At 34.0% G+C, this 23849-nt stretch overlaps 1 pseudogene; it reads left to right on the top strand.

Moving 5' to 3' along the window:
* The first annotated feature begins 20734 nt into the window (after positions 1–20734).
* Positions 20735–21518, top strand: LOC128208546 (uncharacterized; annotated as a pseudogene).
* Positions 21519–23849: the final 2331 nt, after the last annotated feature.

Here is a 23849-nt window from a genome sequence, read left to right as displayed (position 1 = left end):
TCTTCACTGAAATACGTACAGAATCTAAGAGTAGAAGTTATTTATTGTATTCCACCCCTATAGGGAGATTCTCTACGCCGATCAGACTAGTTTGTACTTTTCATGAAATCATATTGTTTAAGATCTCTTGAAGGCCATACTATATTTAAGTGTGAAAAGAATGTTTCAGCAGCTTGTAAACAAAAACCTTAAAGAATAAATGTTTAAAATGACACTCTTCAAAATCAATACAGGTGCAGTATAACATATATATATATATATATATATATATATATATATATATATATATATATATATATATATATATATATATATATATATATATATATATTTATATATATATATGAGATGAAAGAATTGTACTAATGAAATGCATGTATTCATTCCTTGTTACAATTCATAAGATGAAGTGTATTTACAGCGATATTTCTTATTGTATTATAGTTCATAAAAATATTCAAATTATTATATGAGGCATACCAGTCACACAAACAGTGAGTCCTTATATGTGTTATTTTAAGAACATAAAAGGAATGATACTCACAAACAGTTTCGTCTCGGCGTATTTCAATAAACAAAAATACGCAATCGGTGATGCAGTTCTATATGCAAATGCCTTCATAGTTCAATATGTAAATCATGATTAAAATATCTAAATTTGGCATATGCAATTTCATGCTTGAATAGTATTTCTATCAGAAAATATATTTCAAAGTTCAATAAGCTCCTAAAATAACTGTAACGATAACACGTGCTATTATTACTAGTTTGCCAATACTGGGAAAGTAATCAGATTTCCTATCCCTAAACATTTTAATGAAGCAAATTCAATCTCCAGTCTCCAGTGATATCCATGCAAATCCCAAACCATATATGAAAAGAAGAGCTTTTTGTTGAACAACATATTATTACAGCGTCGTCTAGTGACTTTAACATCATATAACATTGTGTAGGATACTTTTCCCTTGACATGGTTAACAATTGACACCAATACTTATAACAATATATTAAATAAGTAATGGAAGTCCTCCGCATTCTCCGAAAACCCAACGTGTATTAGTACATTTTCGTAAATATTAAATTTCCTTACAAAACTTGTCATTAACAATGTCGATAGTTTGACTGTACTCATAGCCCAAAGTATGAGAAACATACCATACAAAAGGCTTCATCATTGAATAAACAAATTTAAAACGCTCCTTAACAGAAAACAATCAAATGCCTTCTGAAAGCTGTGCATTGCAAAAATGGCCGTTTCTGCTTGGGATATTTCACCTAATGATCAATTGTTCCCTCTGTTTTTATATCTCTGAAGTACTCAGTTTTTTATGTTTAATATAATATAAATAATCCGATGCACAGTAAGTTTTGTTATTGGCCATAATTTATTCTGCTGCATTGATACATTTCGGAAGAGAGTAGCCTATGTTTATATTTATCACATTGTTCGCATAACATACCTTTATTTAAGGGCTTTTTTAAATAATAAATTCTGGATTTTACGTGACTATAACGATAATCCTGTTTAGAGTTAAAGTGATTTTGGCGACTGACAAAATAGTAAGAAATGTATATAAACAAAACCAAAGTTGACCAATCTATCTCTCACAGTGCGAGTATGGTATATTTCGATTAAATTAGAATGTTGAAATATTACTTTCAGAGCTTGAAACAGTCGTTTCCCCCCTTTTCCTGAGGCTACTGTGACCGGGCCAGCTTGAAATCTAAAGATTATAATAATTATACTCGGAATAGAAAGCAATCATCAAACATCCTCGAGCAGTATAGCTATTCGAAACATGACTATCATGGTTGATATTGCCCTAATGTAGAAAATTCGGCATCATAACTAAACAATAAAAATGTGCCACACAGTCGTTGTATTGTACAAACCAAGATTAGTTAATATTGAGGGAGAACATTAATGCTATACTGAACTTCAAATCAGATGATCACTTGGCATTTGTGCTCATATATCAATGTGAATTTCTAATTTCTAATATGGTGCGATAATTTATCGGCCGAGCGAAGCAAATTCAACTTTTAATCATCAATGTTCCTCATGTTTATCTTTAGTTGCATGAAAATCATTTCGTTGATATTCCCAGTTGTATTGTACTTGTATGCCACGTTCGGGTCTGGTATACATGATTTCATTAGATCTACCGTTTATATGATCAGACAAAATTGAAATCGTTGATTATAGTAGATAATAAGTCATGCCATTTGGGTCATTGTATGGAAGACATTCATCGGAATTCACGAAGCCATCAACATAAAATTCACACAGAAGCCAGAATATTTAATAACACATTATAAACAAAGCCACACATGTAAGTATCTCTTCAAGGATCAAATAAAACAACATTAGGCAATAAAATGAAGATGTCAATATTTTTTACTCAATTTCAGGCTATTTGAAACAGAACGCAAAAAACACAAGGTCAAGGTAAGTAAAGTAATAATAGTCATAACATGAGTGATGTCAATTCCAAGCTGTTTGGATATCAATAGGGATTGAATAGGTGTCCTCGTTACAAATGATCCGTAGTTTATGGGAGGCATACAAAATGAACAGAAACAGTTGACCCTTTTTGGATAGCAAAACACTCAAACCATTGAATTGTTTTAGTGCGGTAAATTCCTATTGTTTTTTCTTTACGAAAACAGTATGATATTGATGTATTGGGCAAGCTACCGTTTCATAACATATATCTTGACATTTTTCTTCTTTTGACTTATAATATAAATTCGATTTAGCTGATAATTCGGTGGATTCTAAATATTTACGAGCAATCTATTGGATGGAATAATCCGTAGAAAAGCTGACAACGCCTCTGCAATGCAATTAGTTAAAGTAAGCTTATCCCATACATTTCATACTTTTTTAGCTTTTTGAACACTATATGTACAGTCGATCTTGTCTTCCTTATCTCCTTTTGTAGATCGTAGATTTCGAGAACAGAGTAGAACACGTGGATACGTTTCTATTTCCGAAAAGTTTCCGTTTTCATCGAATTTCAGTCATTAAACGTCAATCTCATTTCCCATAAGCTAAGCATGCATCGAGAACTATAAATAATCACAACAACTGACATTCGTCACTTTTGAGTGTCAAATATATCCACGAGGCTGTGACTGATATCATGGCTAGCCGCTTTTGACAGAATCTTACGTAATCAGTTTTCTACAACCACTAATTGTTATACAATGATTGACAGGTTACCTCTAATACTGTGCTAAAACATATGCATTTTGGTAATCACTTAATGATAATTATCATTAGGATACGTATACCAGACTTCTTTATTTTTCAACATTAATTATCTCAAAACTATAGACTTAATAACAAAAAGCTGATAGCAATACGGAATCCAATACGAACCGATTATGTCTTTAGACGTCTTTCATCACAATGCACTTTATATGTGACTACGAGTCTTAAATCAATCAATGACACGCTTTCATTTGCTCCCAAAAGGCTGTGGCAGGGTTTTAGCGCAGCATTGGAACTAAAAGACGAACGGTTGATCTCACTGGCATATCAAAAGCCTGCAATGCCTATATGTTGACACGTCAAACATAATGCACCTTTTCTATGTAATGAACACACTACTGAACAAATGAAACATTATTAACATAAATTAAGATTGGAGATTTTTATGACAAAAATATATATTTGAATAGTGATGGTTGTTTGCCATGTCTATATGATAGCCTTGAATAAGCGAAATTGTCTCTCTACCTAGTATCTATAATAGTAAGTAGCCGAATTAGTATGTACCTGTTTCAACAGACGATTCTACATGAAATAGGATATTCGAATCGTTGCAAGTTTAGTATGTTATAAATGCCATAATGTCCTATATGTTTCAGAAATGAATGCCTCCCTCAACAACGGTCTCCAAAAAATGCTAATATAACATTATACAAAACTTGTTGAAGACGCGTCGAAAACAATGTATGACTATATTTGTAATTATATGAAAATGCAAATGGAAAACCCGGACAATGATCCCGAGAATCCCACCGAAATTGACGGCAAAAAAGACAATTATTTTCATAACAGGCAAATATTTTGGCTATTGATGGAGTATGTTTCCTCGATAGTTTATATGATTGTCATTGTATGAACTTGATCTGTGCATCACATTTGACAATCTACAGAAACAATATCTAGTTATAATAAGAATAGTTTGAATGAATATTGCATCATTTCTTGTCAAAGTTGTCAGACAACCGTCATAATTATTCTAATGAAGGCCCAGAAAGATTACATTCTCGTGGAAGCCTTTGATAATTGTAATCCAAAATGGTATTAATCAATAGAAGCTCGGTAACGGATTCTGGATATATAATAACTTTGTACTTGAGCCTGTTACATACATTTACATATGCATCTCATTTGTCTTATTTCAACGCCATTTCTATGTAAATTTAACAAATGACAGTGTTTCTGTCCATTTATTTCACGTCGATCGATTCTGTCGAATGAACCAAAAAAGATTTTTATAGAGTATATTTCAGTAAGCCTACTTTTTCACTAAGACTTACTTGTTAATGAAATGTTTGTAGTAAATAATAGCATATAATTGTTGTTTGCATTTTTGTTTGAGCAAATGAGAATCGATAATTTTTCAAATGTTCTGTTCATTTAGTTTGGTAGATTGATTCTGACGAAGATCCAACAAACAAATAAGTTCGAGTTCAATTTTGACGATTGACATAAAAAAAAGCTCGCTCGGCCTGCTAATGTACGTCCACATTCTTTTCTGTAGATCGCCAAAATTATACGTATTTATAACACTCTTACGAAGGAAGAAAGTGTGTTGAAACCGCTTTTAATGTGTTGCCTGATTGAAATTAATGGCCGCATATTTAAGATAAATACTGTCAATCGATTTGGAACTGTAGCAGCATATCTATCATGTCGAAAGTGCGATTATACCGTAACATGACAGGCAAGGCAGTTCACATGGAAGCAATTTCCGAGTCTTGTCTTTTCCTGGCATTAAATGACGGAGTGCTGTCCACTAGTTTCCAACAAACAGTACACGCTCAATAATCTTGAAATCATATGTAAGTCCCGAGGCTTTGTCATACGTAGAGTTGACCTAAACAAAATACAATATCAAAATTTAGTAGTAGAACAGACAAAACAGTTGATTACAGTAATTCTAAATTATGTAAACACTTCGTTACCAAATTAACACAGACATGCAAAAATTGTAATATTAAACAGTTAGGAGTCAGGAGTGACACACATACAATGTTTATTTTCGAAAATGTATGGATAGAGGTTTATATTTGTTCCAATAAGTCACTGATTGAAAATTGAAGTAAAGTATTCATGCTCTTGATTTCGTTAACCCCTTATTCAATGTTTGCAAAAGCATTTTACTATTTCATCCTTAACCATTGCAACTGGCAAGTCATTTCACCGTTCTCTGATCAAGAAATCTAATTATGGATTTGCAACTGGCATCAAGTCAGCTCAATGTTTTCTTATCAAGATATATACTTAGGGATTTGCAACTGGCAGCAAGTCAGCTGAGCGTGTTCTTATCAATATATATATGTATACGTCAAAGCGTTGATTTATATCCCTAATTATATATAATAATAATAATAATAATAATAGTAATAATAATAATAATAATAAGAAGAAGAAGAAGAAGAAGAAGAAGAATAAGGTATGTAATTCAACGCTTTGATGATCGTTTACTGACAATTTATTTTACTACTTGGAAGGAGAAATACCTCTGAGATGTTTTGAGCACAATATACGACCCGTTGCCAATACCGAAATCTAATATTTTGTTCGTAAATAAATTCAGTTTAATCATGAAGTGCTTGAAGAAAAAAAATTCCAAGAAAACATCAAGGACAAGCCTCGCAGTCACAATCTTAACTTTGATTTTCTTTAAAGAGACTCACTCATGTTTTCCTAAAATGCATTTTGTGTCTGACGAAATTAGGTGTGGCAAATCATAAGGATAATTAAAACAAAGATATTTACGGCTGGTTCCTATATACAAATGTTGATATAGTTCAACAATTTTCTTTGAAGTCCATGACTTTAAAACGCGTTATAAACGAATGTATGAGTCCTTGTTGGCGTCTGGTTTTGTTGTCGGTTTTGTAATTTTAAAATGACTATGCCGGCTTGGGTTCGGTACCCACTCAAATCAGAATACATTTTATGCCTTAAGAGTTCCTATTCTGCAATTTTGGTATCAACAAGTAAAATTATTTTTTCGCTTTTAATCGACTTGTTTTCTCAAAGCGTCAACATTATTCAAGTTTATTTTTTTATTGATTTTGAAAACACATTCCAAAATGTTTTAACAATCAATTGATTTTAACCAATATGTAAGTTATATGTATATATGTTTTTTGCGCTTAATCAATTCTTTACTTCTCAGTAATAGTCCAGGCTGTTCAGCTTTTGACCCGGACAAAATTGATACAGAAACGATATTAAGCATGTTGATTGGAATTGGTGTGTTTTACCATTAATCATAAAGTTCCCCAAAATTTCTTGTTGGGAAAATTATTTTTGGGGCATTTTCTGCTTTTTTTCGTGTTTTTGTTTGAGGATTTCTGGAATCCATGCATAACTTTACAACCATTCAATCAATATTAAAATCATTTTACATGTTGGTCTAACATTGAAAGAGAAATTAATTTACATACTAATGGTGTCTTAAAATCCAAGGTCAATGTCAAATTTTAGAGGTCAAAGGTCAAAAATTAGAAAAAAACCATTAGAGGTCAAACACACAAATTGCGTCTGATATATATCCAACTTTTTATACGTAAATGTTTACTATTACAAAGTTTTGTTATCCATATAAGAATCAAATCATTTTATTTGAGGTAAAGGTCACATTTTAAGGTCAAATTTGATAAATGAAAGGAATCAAAATCAATTATACATATGAGTTATAAATTATTACATTTAAATATTTCTTAGGATAAGTGTTGTAAATGTGTTACATATGAATGAACTATACATTTTTTCTGAGACAACTGTTCCAACTACATGATAGTTACATTTACAGAAAATGATTATGATATTGCTTAATAATTGTCACACATTTAATATTTGAATAAGGTTACTTTATTGATCTACTCAATATTATACAACTGCAGTTGGTTGCAGCAAGCTTCGTCGCAGTAACGGCACACTGATAAACAATTTAGGCCTAGTTTCCTGCAGTCACACGTACGACATACTTTTACACCCAGTTTTACATGAACATCGAATTACTTTAAGGATGTTGGCTGGAGCTTGTGCCATATCAGTAAGGTTTGGTACAAGTAAGCCGTTTGAGAGCATCCAACCATTATCACAGAGATTATCGTCCAAACCTTTCCATTGCAACATTTGATAGTATGTTCGGAGTGAATGGTATTTTGTTGCACTGGACGTTGGCGGTAATGTTTCCGGATCAATAGATAAAGAGTTACTTGAACTTTTCTCAATGAAAAACCTGACTCTCAGATCATTTATGCTGTCTATTTGCCTGTCCGTGTATAGGAGAATCATTGCACGCTCACCATGTTGTTCAATCTCTTCTTTTGATATTTCATGTGGAAGTTTTTCGAATTACTGAGCACATTCCTGGAATTTCATAGACTTGTTAAACAACTTAAATGAAGCAGTTTTGCCTAATCCACTTGGTGGTTTAGAAACAGCATCACACCCAAGGCCAAGTATCGCATGGATAAACAAAATATGTTTACACACATCAATACCAAGGCATTATTTAACAGCTGTAATGTTTGTTGTTTTCTTTTTCCAGCCTTCACTATTGAGATTTACTGAGAAAACATGATCTTCAAAATAATAGAAAAGTAACACTAACAAATCAGTGTCTTCACCAACAACAACAGTGTTTATTGACTTTGAATAGTTCACAACTGTCATGGCTATATCAAAATCTGCTTCCCCCTCATATATTTCTTCGAATTCATCAGTAGGTCATCCTGTACTCTGACCTCTGCACCAATGCGTCCCCCAGTTCGTCTGTGTGCGTGTTGTCCTTTGTTGATGGTCCAGCCCTGTATCCATCAAACACTACGTGGCTGTTTGGGTAGTAATCAGTTACATTATTCACATACATTTCACACAACTCCTTGTAGGTTCTTCCTCTTAGCAAGTTAAGCTTTTGGATGAGCCAAGCCCCGTTAAATACATATTTTGTTTCAAATGGGTGAAATCTACTGTCATCATTCGGAATAGAGTTGGTTATGTCCTTTGCTAGTACCGATTTATTGGCTTGTCGTAGTAGTTGTGCACTTTCAAACAGTGCTGGCGGGTAAGTGCAGAGCTCATACGCGAAGAAATTATGCAAGTCATCTACAGGTACAGCTCCTTGGGTAGCAACAATTAATCTCTGGAAATGAAGCTGTGGATCAATCTGCAACTCATCGCCACCCACCTGTACACTGGCGCTGTCGTTCATAGTAATAACCTGAGCTTTCTTGCTAAACTTGAAATCTTCTACATTCGTTCCTTCCATATCTCTAACAATTTTCATACCAACTTCATGCGCTCTGTCCACATTTACTCTCTACTTCACCACTAGCAATACTTCTTAATGACTCTTCTGCCATAAATGGGTTTCTATCCACAAGACATGCAAACATCTTTTGAATATCATCATTATCTCTAATTTTCCTTGACTCGCTACTTTCTTTGTGTTGTTCGCTTGACTCACATTTCTGACCTGTTAATTCCTGCATTTTGTAATTGATTTCTGAACATGCTGGCCTAGACAAGATCCACTGTGCCCTCTGAGCTTCATCCATCCCACTTCCTCTTGTCAAGCCACCGACTGTTTTAACACTGCGCATCAACATCTGTTCTATGATGAGGTCCGTAGATAACCCAGCCCAGTATCTGTCAGAACGTCGAATAACATGCATGCCTTTCCTATAAACTTGAGGATGTGTTGTTGGTAAATCTAGCATCTTATTCAGGTAAATGTAAGTAGATTTTGCATATGCATTGTGACCAGTTGCTGCAAAGAATAGAAGCATTTCTAATAAGGACTGTAAGTGAAGCAGCCAGTCACCAGTACGTTCGCCTTTTATGATTACTTTTTTTTCAAATTGTCTAGCTAACCCAATCATAGCTTGGCAGTTCTACTTCCCTTCATGTTTATTTCCGCATCATGTATTGTTATTTTAACTTCATTAACTCTTGGTGACTTTACTACAGATTTTAAGTCCACTTCTGCACTTAACAAGCTGTCAAATTCTTTCATTGCTGCTTGTAAATGTTGGTAAATATCACTGCTATCAATTCCACTATTTTTGTCTGATTTAATGTCTGCAATATCTGGGTTTTTACTGGGAGCGCTAATTCCATCACTGTACATTTTGCTATTTTTCATTAAACCACCATTCACCATTAAATTGGACATTTACTTCTCCAAATATAGCAAATCATTATTAAATAGTAAATAATAAATCACAACAATGTTAAGTGAAGAAAATGATCAAGAGGTGTGCAAAAGAAAAAGATGAAGTTTAATAGTTGAAATACATGTAACACTTCCCCACCCACTCACCATGCACATGCATATTTTATGTATATGTTTTTAAATATTTTAATAAAAATAGAAACTATGTCATAACAAGACTTATTCCTATAAATAGAGATATAATAGTGACAATAAATAAGATTTTAAAACATTCAAAGCCAGAAAATGTAATTCCTTTAAGCAGCTCTGGTATTTTTCAAAATTATGGCGGCCATCTTGCGGCCATCTTGAATTATAGAGTTTCCCAGTCGGGAACTTTTGGGAACTTTGTGTTTATGAAAACTACAGACATTGAACTTTCAGAAAACATAACTTTTATTTCTGTATCAATTTTGTCCGGGTTCAGCCTATTTTGAGGCTCAGTAGCCTTGACTATAAAACCAAGAGTGGAACGGGTGATTTGTTTTACCGTTATCTTATTAGTACAATGGTCAAAAACTGATATCGCGAAGTGTAATTCTTAGTGATTTTCCGATGATCGATTATAATCGAAAATCGATTGGTTGGGCCTGAAATCGGCGACAATCGATAGTATTTGGCTATAATCGATTATCGAAAAAAAAAAAGAAAAAAAAAAAAAGTAAGTGTTCAAATGTTATCTTTAACAAAATGGCTGATGAAAGCCACAATGAGCAAGTAAATGAACTATTTTTTATACAACAACACTTAATAACTTCAATCATAGACATAAGGTTTATGCATATAATGATTAAGAGTTTAATACTGTACATGAATAAAACTACAACTCGGGTACTATCTAGTATTTTAAAAACCGATTGTACTATCGATAATCGGTTACTTGAGTGGAACCGATCATCGATAGTAAAATTGCAACCGATTCCCAACACTAGAAATTCTTGTATCGTAAGCGCATTTTCAAACTATGTAGACAAAATATTGCATTTTAAATCAAAATGTGTTTGTCTGTTCAATGTGATCAAAACGATGTATTTGATTCCTCCAAAAAAATGTTCATCTGCCTATTTATTTTATATGTGACAAACGTAAAAGCTTCTTATAGCAAAACTAAATATTTAATCTGTGTGATGATTTTTTTTCAACACAATATGTAGCAAAGTTTAAAAGTTATTTAAGGAGTATTTTAGAGTCATGACGGTCGTACATGGTAACCAGAAACACTAAAGTTAAAATAATTGGGAACCAGACTCTCTAAATGGTATATTCATATATTCGTTGCACTGGATTCAGGTTAATAGTGCAATTAATCAAAATTGATACGTTTTTTTTTGTGCATCTATGGAATGATAACTTATATTGTGATCCTTTGTATTCACCAGGAAATGCAGCAGACACTGTTTAGAAAAACAACACCGCAGGCCTTAAACCAAACAGATAATATCTTAAGCGAATAGTTGTAATAAACACAAAATAGCAGGTTCATTTGATCTTGCCGTAGAAGCGTTTTGTTGCATTTCTTACCAGAATTGCTCTGCGCTAATAATTCTGTAACACATGCCAGAGACAAGTACATTTGGTGGCATTTTACAATTAATTCCGTGGTTCTGTTTAGTTTGATTCAAGGATTGTTAGTAGAACGGCTTCACCTAAGGTGTGCAGTATTATTGTCTGGAAAGTAATTGAAGTTTCGGAATAATTGCTTTGTTCCGGCATAGCATATACAGTATTCTTTAAAGGTGTACATAGTAAACTCAACTAATATGTTTGCATAAGTGTTCGTTACAAGCTCGAAACTTCGTATAACTATTGCCTAGGTGAATTTGATAATAAAACATGTTGACAGTTAGGTTATTGCAATGTTTCAGGTACCAATTAATGTAATAGAGTATTTACTATTTTAAGACAGAAATGGGTTGCCGCTTGTGTGTGTGAATTGCCCCTTCTACGTAGTATTATCTTTATTTCGTGATGTAAGAGTCTGACAATGTGCACCAAAGTATGGCAATAATAACAACGTTACCTATTAATTCACCATTTTGTCAGCTTTGAGAGTATGAAAGTAGTTTGGTAAGTGCCGCCTACGACATTAATATGAAATCCCATATCATCGATTCCGTGAGAATATATTTTTCCATGCTATGATTTTATGTCAAAACTTTTGACCTATTACCTCGCTTTCAGCAAAACATTGTCTAAACTATTTTTCACTGACTATTTTAATATGTCTACCTTATCAGTAACATTAGAGATTATATCTACTTTTTACGTGTTATAATTACAGTTTTAATTAAAAATGGTTAATTGCCTTTCTTCACAATATTTATAATGTTGCACAGGCGAATACTATGTATTTGCTAATTTGTGGTCCAAATTATTATTTTCAAATGCAATTATGATAGCATACTGGTAGTAACACAACAACTACTTTCACCAAATGAGTGTTGCATCTTTAGGAAAATAACGAGGGAAAGACAACTTTATATGTGAGTGCAGGAACGGTTACTTGAACTGGATTATTCTGTGTACTAAAGACTGTAAAATAGGCACACCTATAGCTCATAAGTCGAATTTTAACGCCATTCATAGGCACACCTATAGCTCATAAGTCGAATTTTAACGCCATTCATAGGCACACCTATAGCTCATAAGTCTAGTTTTAACGCCATTCATAGGCACACCTATAGCTCATAAGTCTAGTTTTAACGCCATTCATAGGCCACCTATAGCTCATAAGTCTAGTTTTAACGCCATTCATTGGCCACCTGTAGCTCATAAGTCTAGTTTTAACGCCATTCAAAGGCCACCTATAGCTCATAAGTCTAGTTTTAATGCCATTCATAGGCCACCTATAGCTCATAAGTCTAGTTTTAACGCCATTCATAGGCACACCTATAGCTCATAAGTCGAATTTTAACGCCATTCATAGGCACACCTATAGCTCGTAAGTCGAATTTTAACGCCATTCATAGGCCACCTATAGCTCGTAAGTCGAATTTTACACCATTCATAGGCCACCTTTAGCTCGTAAGTCGAATTTTAACGCCATTCATAGGCCACCTATAGCTCATAAGTCTAGTTTTAACGCCATTCATAGGCCACCTATAGCTCTTAAGTCTAGTTTTAACGCCATTCATAGGCCACCTATAGGTCATATGTCTAGTTTTAACGCCATTCATAGGCCACCTATAGCTCATAAGTCTAGTTTTAACGCCATTCATAGGCCACCTATAGCTCATAAGTCTAGTTTTAAAGCCATTCATAGGCCACCTATAGCTCATAAGTAATAGAAAGACCTAAGCTGCGTGTTATTTTAGGAGCTTATAATACTATGTGATGCAATTGTTTAACTACCCTGATAACTACTGCCGTGTGGTAGCTACTGCCGCGTGGTAGCTACTGCCGTGTGATAGCTACTGCCCTGATATCTACTGTCGTCATAACTGTCTGAATGGAGAGAAACGTGAATCAAACGCACCTACATTGTCAGCCAATTAGGGGCTCTAGATTTTTAAAATGTTCAGTTTCTTATTTGTGAAGAATCGTTACTTATTGTTGAAGACAACTCTTCATGAATAAGTAAATTGCTATAACTGCGCATGCGCATATAGTCACGCCTACTTTTTACATATGCGCAAGCGCGATTTCAGTGTCAACGCTGATTTAAAAGACGTCACACTATATTGCAGTGATTGACAGGTCCTTTTGACAGGACAGGCGCACGGAATAATTCTAAAGCTGATGCAATTTGGGAGGGGCTAACACTAAGTCGGTTAGAAGTTATTAAGTAATTTCTTCGTGAATAAGAAACCACGGTCGCTTCGCTGCGCTTTGCTTTTATAGGCTACTTATTCAGGAAAATAATACTTACTAAACTGTAACCTATAGGAAGAGTTCTATCAATAAAATATTTACACTGAGGTATTTAGCTAATCATGATCATCTTCCACTTAATGTTAAATCGTCTGTTTGAAGAAGAAACCCGATCAAGACTCATAAATAATTATATTTTGAGACATTTTATATATAACCAATTATCAACTTAAATATAAAACTATTTCGATAGTTAAAACATGTAAATGCATAGATTGCTATGTTTCCTAGTCTATTAATCTAATTGTTTTATTTAAAGCGTCTTTTAAATTACGAGACTGGCATGCTGTTTGATCTTCTGCATGCTTTAAAGCGAACTAATCGATGTAGTCCCTATAATAGATTCGACCGAAGGTTTGTCATATATTTTTTAATGACATCACACAATAAGATGGTTAAACAAAACATATGTACCACACAGAACATGGAAGATAATAAATAAATCAAAAAGGGATGAAAGTAAAATAGTATTTGCAATATCATTTAGACATTATTAAAAAAACACCCTTAAAGGTCCAATAGCTACTGTCCTGATTAAATATACCTCTTTTTAATATTTTCAAAAACTTATTTATATTGATTAGATATGAAATGTATGACGTTTTAATCACCTGTGCAATTATATTTAATATATTTACAATTTGATATACGTATGACAGTTTAATGAAGAGTGTTAATACCTGCAAAGAGAAAAAGATATGTATGAGAATTGAAGTTTAACTCAAAGAGATATAAAAATGCAAATAAACACAATTATATTATTATATCACATACAGTCGAACTCCATTTACTCGAGCTCACAGGGACCGGCGAAAACACCTCGAGCCTCGGAAAATTCGAGCCAAGCGGGAATGCTTATCTTCAGTGTATAGAAATCGGTCCTTTACATCCAGTTTGAGCCAACGAGGAATTCGAGCCATGCGAATTCGAGCCAACGGGTTTCGACTGAATGTTTTCTCTTTACATACAATGCTTTCAAAATACACATTTTTGTAGGATGTAACAATATATCCATATAATTAAAGTAATGCCTGAATCAGCTGTAGCTTACAGTTTGTTTACAAACGAAAATATGTACTGGAATGTATTCTGATTTGTTTAATTGAGGATGATTGTTTTGAGAGTGACTGGTCATGTAATTTGAAGCACTAAAAGATCGTAAGTTTCATCTTGCCCAACAAGAAGGGATGAGGTTCGGCTGTCAAAACACACAAATTGTGGACGACAAACAAATTCTCGTTGGTGCCCAGTATGGCCATTTTGTGTTTTCCCTCACTGTCCACCTGTATGATTGTGTTGCAATTGTTTCCGCACACAAAGACGTTTCCACACAAACACCTCTTGGGCATTTGTGTTCATGCACTAATTTCTCCAACACGCGGCCTTTTATGTCCAGTGTCAACAGTAGGCTGTCCTCGATGATGTAGTGCCTGTCCCCATCTGCACTCGCTGCAATTCCCAACAAATGCCCTCCACCTGTTGTATAGATCAATCGCCAACCTCTGACCCGCAAGTGTGTACTGGTACACGGTACGACCAGTTGAAACATAAAGATAACCTTTGCCGTATGACACGTAATAACAGGCATGCTCAAGCTAAAACGAGAAAAGAATAATACATGCATTAAAATAGTAATTATTATTTTAATAATTAATACTGATAGCACCAGAATGCAATTTTGTGAATTGTTGAAAAAAGAAGACAATATTTTACACATAATAACATGATGAAATTCATGCAAAATTCATTATCAAACTGTAAATAATAAAGGTCACATGGTAAAATTTGACAATTACGTGTAATTTTCTGTCCATTCTCAGTTTTTTGTTTCTGACTTTGAAGAACTGGATCTCCTGGCCACAGTTGCAGAAAGCCACCTGGTTATGTGAAACGGGACAGATGTCCCATGGCCCAAGAGGCACTCGGACACGGTGCATCAACGAGTAATCAGCTGACAGCAGCTTTAGCTTTTTGTTTTCAAAGTCAGATATAATTATATCACCTCCTGACAGTACTGTTATACCAGCTATTGAGCATGGACACTTGTCATGTTTCGTTCTAACATTTAATTGAATCATTTTTATTACTTTAAATGGTTTATTTAGGATCGTGTCTATTACAACTGGCGTTTTAGCAAGTTCACTTTTCTTGGGAATATTACTTCCTTGCAGCTCCTCGATGTCAGTAGAAGTTTCTGATGAAATGGTTATTTTTTTGCAGGGGGATAACTTGTTGGCATGTCCTGAGAAAAATATGTTGTCATGGCAATATGATTGAGAAAATCCTCTTTCAAATTCATATATAAACATAATAAACTAATATAATTTTTGATAATATATATATAATTAAATGCATTGAAGAATCAAACATTGTAATACATATTAAATGAAGCTCACGGCCAAACTCATATTACACTGGCTCATCATTTTTGGTGACATTCGGCGATAAATAATATTTGAATCGTTTTCTTTATATCATAGTTTTCAAGCGTTAAGCTGTCATTTATTTAATCTTGCGGATGTATCTCCTTCTGACATGTAACACAACATGTTTGTCCATGATCGCTACAAAAGACCTTCAACTCTTCACCGGGATGCAGTTTGCATGTGTTTTTCACTTTTCCCCAGTTCTCCCTCTTTTCCGATCCAAGAATGTGATGTCTTCGGTTAAACCGGTCATGTTGCTTAATACATAGGTTACAGAATTGCCTGGTACACTGTTGACAAAAGTAAACGGCATCCGAGTTTAGACCGTGCTCTTGGTACTCTGTGCAAGGATGATCATATTCAAAGTCTCCGGCATTTAACATTGATGCCGTTAATCATGTAGCCATAGTTTTGCGTTTAAATGCGAGATTGTGGGTTTGAACGTACAACGGTCGAAAAAGGATCGATACTGCTTTGCAAATATACCATATGTAGTGAGATATAAATTATGTGATGTATGTATTGCAATACCATACTTTTTCAAATAAAATCATCATATTGATAATGGTATGGACACACAATTTTGAATAAGTGTTAATTAAGGAAACGTCCTATTGTTTCGTGTGTTCATGCTTTACGAAAATAGCAGGATACACAACCAAATTCCATGAATTCCGCTTGCGTTTATTATGAAATTAGCCATACAGCTGAGTATTCATTGTGAAAGAAAGTTTGTCGGTAATAAAAAATTGTATAAAAAAATATCTGACAATTATAATGCCGTACCCAATTGGTTTAATGACGTCGACTTTTAATTAATTATAAAAACAATGACATTATAACTCCTCCAGGTTTAAGTAATATGAACCTTAAGTTTTCTATATACAATACACTAGGCTTATAAAAATATTATGAAATATACTGTAACATTACAAAACAATGTATTGAAATACAATACATACATACTATATACAATACACTAGGCTTATAAAAATATTATGAAATATATTGTAACATTACAAAACAAGGTATTTGGAAGTTCAAAAGTCATTAGGTAATCATGTTTGAATTCTTACTTGTTTTGTTTTTGGTGGATATACCAGCAAACGGTAATAAGCTAAAATAGGAAGTTTGCATCTTAGATAATATAGGTTAATAACCATAAATCCAAAACGTAAAGAACTCAAGTAAAGCCAAAAGAGTAGTTCGTAACTGAGCGTTTAATACGTACCTACGCGTTTTTAATTATATATCTTGATAACATTATACGACTCTCGGTTCTACTCTTTAGTAAATATTTGCAAAAGGTATACAAAGGAGATAAGTGTACTTATACACTAAGTTTATTAGTACTGCGTCTTGATCCAGGAGGTTGTATTCGACTCGAGTGGTATTTTGCAGATTGCAAATCAAAATCTGCAAATATTTACGAGAGTCGAATACGACATTCCGGATCAAAACGCAGTACTAATAACCCTTTTATTATATACATTACTGGTTAGATCACTTAAAAGCCACAGGTTTTCATAATAAATGTTATTTTAAAGACGCACTATCTTGTTTTATGACATCATTTTAACATCGCGCAACGATACTTGTTATGACGTGACGTCACAAGAGTTGAATACGGCCGCATTGCACTGGAGTGGAATACGGACTACCTAATTTTGCGATATGTATTGCGTGTGGATTTATCATCGGTGTATAATAAAAACGCCTATTGCATCACCCTGCACACAAAGACATGGTATATAACAAACGTTGATATTACACATAGTTATAACATTTCATACATAGTGCTGACCTGTTAAAACAGAAAAAGGGTACTAAATAGTCTCAGTATAAACCAGTCCAACGATTAGTTTGTGCTCGGCCAATGTTTTTATTAGAACTGCACATATGCGCATGAGTACCATACCGAACTACTAGTCCACGTTAACGTTAACGTAACATGCATAGACAATAGACAGTACAGTACATAAGACAATACCGAACTGTAACACTCTTACCTCCAACATGTCAAAGGGGTTGAAGTTTAAGTTTGGATAAAAATTGGAAATGCCTGTTAACTTATGTATATACTTAAAGGACTAATGTATCAACAGACTTGCTTACTATTACTAGCTAGCAGGGTCGTAAAGAAGGGTTTGTATGGTTAGTCTTTGAGAAATTATTGATGCTCATATGCTGGCATTAATGTTAAGTATGTATTTATTTTACGAAGCAGACCTTATTTCCCCTCTTTTATGTTTGAGGAAATTTATTAGCCGATTTATGGTGTACTTCAATCCATTGAGATGTTTGCTATCGATAGATGTAAAAGATAACGTATCAGCTCTTATTTTAAAATATATGGTCAGTCGTGTCAGTTAATTGAAAGTATACTTAGATATATGGAAGAGTTTTTACTAAATGTTAACCTCAAAATGTTCTAAGTATTCTGAATTGGCATCCTTTTGCCTTGGCATTTTTAACATATTATACTTGAACTTTCAATGTAAATAAAGATATCTTTCATTTTACCCCTGGTCCCAGTTTCTCGAAACTTCTTAAGTCCCTTATAACAGGATTAAGCTAAACTCACTATTTTTGTTGTTTTATAATATGCGTTATATTTACTTCTTTAAGAGTTTTTAGAAATTATATAAGAAAAATCTGTATGCTAATAAGAAGAAACCATTTTTCATTTATCAAAATCCATTATTAGTATGTATTTTGGCTAATTGAAATAAGCGACTTAAGGCTGTTTAGCTTAAGAAGTTTCGAGAAATCGGGGCCTGTTGTTATAGTAAGTATAAACGTGATTGAAGATACGATTTTTCTTCTCTAAATGTTTGCAGCCGTTTTTCATCAAATGGAAATGAAACGGCTGTGCATTTTATCAAGGAATGCACATAAAAATATTATAAATGGTGAGGATGTAAGGAAATGGTTGCGAGTATTGTTTATTTTTAAACACACATGAGAAGTGAAATACAAGATCTATTTAATATGTCCCTATAATCTAAATGAAGTATTATTGTTAAGCCATAATCTCAACTAGAAGATTGCATTCAGAATGTGTGGTCATATCATATTCAGGTCAGCTTTATATGAGCTATGTTCTTTTTTAGTGCTCTTTAAAAAGGCATATAAGAAGACCTCTTATCTTAATTAACGGGACACTTTTCAACACGGAAAAGTCGTACAATTCTCACGTTCACAGATTCCCTGTGGTAAAACTTAAAACAAGGACCAAAAATACCTGGTTTTACTGAAAGATCGCAAGACCTAAAGCATTAATAGTTAGTCTGTTGTTGCAATGTGTAATACCTTTTCCTACAAGACCTTGTTCTCGGCGCCAATGTTAACTTTTTCCAAGGGCAGGGCAGTAAATTCACTTAGATTCACTTAATTTACTAGTACTAGCTGTAAAAGCTCATTATCTCTAAGGGGTGTTAACTAATTTTTTGTATGTATATCCAAATGGCAGTTGATATTTTTTACCCCCCCCCACCCCCCCCCCCCCCCCCCAATGATAAAAAATGCATTTATCGTATTTAAAAAATGCAACAAACCCGGAAGTACCATCTACATTTAGCGCGCACAACGTTATTTCGACTTTCTGAATACCTAAACTTTATGTCGCTTAATATACTAAAGATTTGTAGTTTTAGCATTTTTTTTTTGTTTACAACAATTGCACAAATGTGAATGAAGCTTTATTGACCTGTTGAATATAAACCCGAGCGTTCATTTTCAACGGATGACGGATAAGGTTTAACCGTTTTAAACTGATCCCCAGATTTAATCAATAAGCCTTCGTTGCATCAAAGGTGATCAAGGGTGGTAATTGAATATGAACTCATTAATTGTATATGTTCAATCTTAGATCAAATTAAAAACAATATTGAATATCACTCTTTTTGAAGTCCGATCATTTTTCAACGTTGAAAACTGACCCCGATAGTCGCATGCAAAGTACTGTTTACCCTGCGGTACAAAGTTCAGTCGATTTAAATTTTATGGCTTGTCAGTATTATTTGTTTATAAAAACATAACAACGAGTCTAAAATACTTTGTATTTGCGTGGATTAGGGAAAAATTATGCTGACTTCTAACGATACTAGTAAGAAATGTTTGGTATTTGTAGGTATTTTTTTCACAAATAGACCTTCAAATATAAAAGTAAGGGGAGAGAGTTTTGAAGTTCGATCCCTACGAGGGATAGTTTTTCCAGTACTAGTTTCTATCCAGGACAAGGATCTTATAAGCTATCAGCTGTGCTCACAATTGAGCTGAGATATATTAGTTTAAACTAAATACATACGTAGCTGTTTGTGGGTGTGTTTTTGCTGTAGCTGAACAGATTATAAACTGTGCCTTTAAACATTACTCTCGGCGACTTGAATTATCAGCGTAGTCCTATGACTTAAAACACTGTTGTATTTACTGACATAATTTTATTATTGTGAGATGATTTCATTTTGTACGTTAATTATGCTAGAAATTTGGATGTAGATTCACCAACATATCTGCAGGACAAAGTGTTTGTTGATTTCATGCTGTTCTTCTGCAACAGAGGAAGGTATTTAAATGTAAGAAATAAAAATGAACAGTACATAGAATTGAATGACATGCAAACTAAAAACCATAGTGGTAAGGGAAAGCTTTATTATGACAGAGGTGAGCAGGGAGGTCGAATATACAGATACTGGAGAGAAAGCTGCCCGTATGCCTCATTTATGAGGTATATGACCGTCTTAAACTATCATTGTGAATCCTTCTTCCAGCGACCAAAGACCAAACCGACAGCTGAAATCTGGTTCGATGCCAAATGTCTCGGGAAGAATACATGTACCATTGGAAACCAGATAAAATCCCTTTTTCTCTCTCTTAAGGTGAAACTATCTCGTACATATACGAACCATTTGTCTGAGAGCAACCTCGATAACTCTCCTTGACGGCTATGAGGCATGGTATGTCATGGCCATATCTGGGCACAAGTCAGAAGCCAGCATCTGAAGCTACGCACGCACAAGTTCTGATCAGAAGACATGGATGGCGCTGACATTGGCACAGGTTGTGTTTGGTAATTGCTTTCCATTATTTATGCATCGGCTAATATTATGAAAACTGAAAATGCCAGTGGATTGCTTATTCGAGTTGCACATGCCCATTTTATGCAAAACACCTAATACAATACACTACTAGATTATAACTGAATAGCAAGTCGCAATGCTTTTTTTATCAAAAGTTTACAGCCAAACAAACATAAAAGATAAACGAATTATTAAACTGAGTCTCAAATGATGACTTAATTAACTAGACTGGTCACGACTTGATATAAGTATTCAACATTTGTGTGCCGATTTACCGGAAAACCCGAGCACCTGAATCGTCAACCATTTCCAGGCAAAACGGTCCAAATCATCTGGTACTAGCCGCTGGTCCAAATCATCTGGTACTAGCCGCTGGTCCAAATCATCTGGTACTAGCCGCTGGTCCAAATCATCTGGTACTAGCCGCTGGTCCAAATCATCTGGTACTAGCCGCTGGTCCAAATCATCTGGTTCCAGCCGCTGGTCCAAATCATCTGGTACTAGCCGCTGGCTTGTCGACTATTTCCATGGACAACGATCTTGAAATATACTTTGGTTTAACAAACTCCCAGGAAAACTGTTTGATGGAGGCCATTCAGACAGTGCAGTAGATCGAGGTTTTGGACAATAATTCTGAGTCTTCTCTTCGATTTAATATGCCTACTTAAAGAGATACTTGTAAAGTACGTATTTAGAATGAAACAAAAAACTAATAGTTGTGGTGAGGTGACGAGTAGTACTTTATTTTAACCAATACTCACTTGTAGTTATTTTATATACTTAAATAGTAGACTTATTTACCTTTGAATAGTTTTGTAGTGGTTTGAAAGAGGTAAAAAGGCAAAATTTAGTTCTATGATAATCAAGTGAAATCGACATAGTTGCTTTTGGGAACCTTTAGATACTAAGTAAACGAATACTTTAGAGTTTCATCTGGGTGTTTGTATATAAGTTTTTCCTGACTTATCCACATTTCCTGTATTTTTACATTTATTGAGACGCTGTATTTTAAAATTCGTTTCATCGGAAATTGAGGGACAATGCGGATAGGGTTGTCAATAGAAGCTAGAAAATATAAGAGAATTGATTTTTACCTCATAATTATCTAAACAGATAAAATATAATATATATTTATGTAATTCTTACAATTGTTTATTGTGAATTTCAGATTTGACAGTTCGAACGATTGATTACTTAATTACTGAATTTTTTCTTATATATATAGATAAATATAAACTGAGTTGTTTTATGAGTAGTTGCTTCAAATAAAAATAACTCGCTTACAAATGCGTTTTTGTTTTATATCAATTCCAATATCTGAACTTATGGAATACCTTACCACAAAGATCATTCGGGCCCGGTGGGAAAAAATTCAAGCCGAGGGCCCGTGCGAAATGCAGTAGCAAGTTTGAGGAAAAGATTGTTAACATTTCGACAAAAAGCGTGTCATGCGTTATCATATGACGCCATGATGCGGCATTTATTTTAACTCATTGATGTCGCCAAATAGTTCCACAGTTTTAAAGATGTTCCATTATTCTAATATACTTTCAGCTGCCCGCCATTGAAATGCCATTATTTATCTTTTATAAACTAAAGCTAAACAATAAAATAAAAATGTGGCCCATTGCATTATCTGACTCATATGGCTTGGGCGGTACCAGACTGTGCCAGTAGGTATCAGACGGAATTTTCAAGCACGGTCAAACTCAGGGAAAATGAGTATGATCAGATGTGCAAGAATACACTATTCAGATACGACTTGATTTCATGAACTAAGAAGAAAACTTACATTGTTGTACGAATGCGCTTGTTTGCATCATGTAGGGTCTGCATACCTTACACACTTTAGTTTATGTAAACATAATAATCACGGAAATTGATCTATGATTGTAATTTGAAGTTTTGCCCTTATATGTTAAATGCAATAGTTTAAATCAGGCCTGTTATCCGGCATTTCCCCATTTACATCTGGCTGTAATGATTAATTTTTACAACAGCAGAAATTTCTCTTAGAGCATCCTTAAGGGCTAAACTGTGTCTGTGTATATATGTGTCTACGTTCAGTACTTCAAACGAGTAAGGAAAATGACATTGAGCGAAAGCATACCCTGGACAAAAAGCCGAACGTCAACAAAATGTATTGTGCTTGTTCATTGTGTTAGCGCGGGCTTACTGAAATTGTCAGATTAAACTTTACACGTCTTTAATCTTGGTGAAATAACCCGAACACGCATCGAATTTGAGGGTTCTGAGCCTTCATTGAAATAAATTGTTGCAACGATGTAACTTAAACTAAGTTTAGGAGCAAAAAGATTAACTCGCCTTAATACGTCGAAGCTGTCCACTCTTCCCTGTGATTAATGACGTTTTAGATGTATTTAATTGCCGTTCAAAACTCATTGTTCTTATGTTCTCACCTACACTCTTGGTGAGGGTTATTTCTTAAGTACGGCAGTCTTTTTTATATACAACATAGCATGGGGTTACTTGCATATGTTATATGGTTTTCGACAATAATTAAATATTGGCTTCACATTTACTTTATGGGAGCGTTCGCAATTGAATTAAAAAGAAGACAATACCCCTATTCCGCCATTGATAGTCCATGTCATACCAGTTCTTAATGTCATAAAACGTACATTTTATTGAAAGAATCTTTGTCAACAAAGAAGCACACATTTGATTTACATTATTTTATTAGTAGTATATATATTCTGTAATCAAAACATTTATTAATATACAAAATAGCCAAGGTTACAAAGAAGTAAGAAATGTTAAAAAGGCATATTGATATTAAACAATCAAAAAGGACGCGTTTCAAACAATCAAACACTATTCAAATACGTGGACTTAAAAATTAATGTAGACATGTGAAATATTTCAACTGTAACATTCATCTGAAGTGAACAAATTTAAGGAAATTTATTAGGTTCTGTTAAACAAATGGTAACATTGGAAGATGCGATCTTCGAAAACACTTACAGATTCAAAATAAC

This window comes from Mya arenaria, chromosome 11 (assembly GCF_026914265.1).
Source record: "Mya arenaria isolate MELC-2E11 chromosome 11, ASM2691426v1".
NCBI classification, from domain to species: domain Eukaryota; kingdom Metazoa; phylum Mollusca; class Bivalvia; order Myida; family Myidae; genus Mya; species Mya arenaria.
The sequence above is the reverse complement of the archived record's forward strand: the minus strand, read 5'-3'. Positions and strand labels throughout refer to the sequence as shown.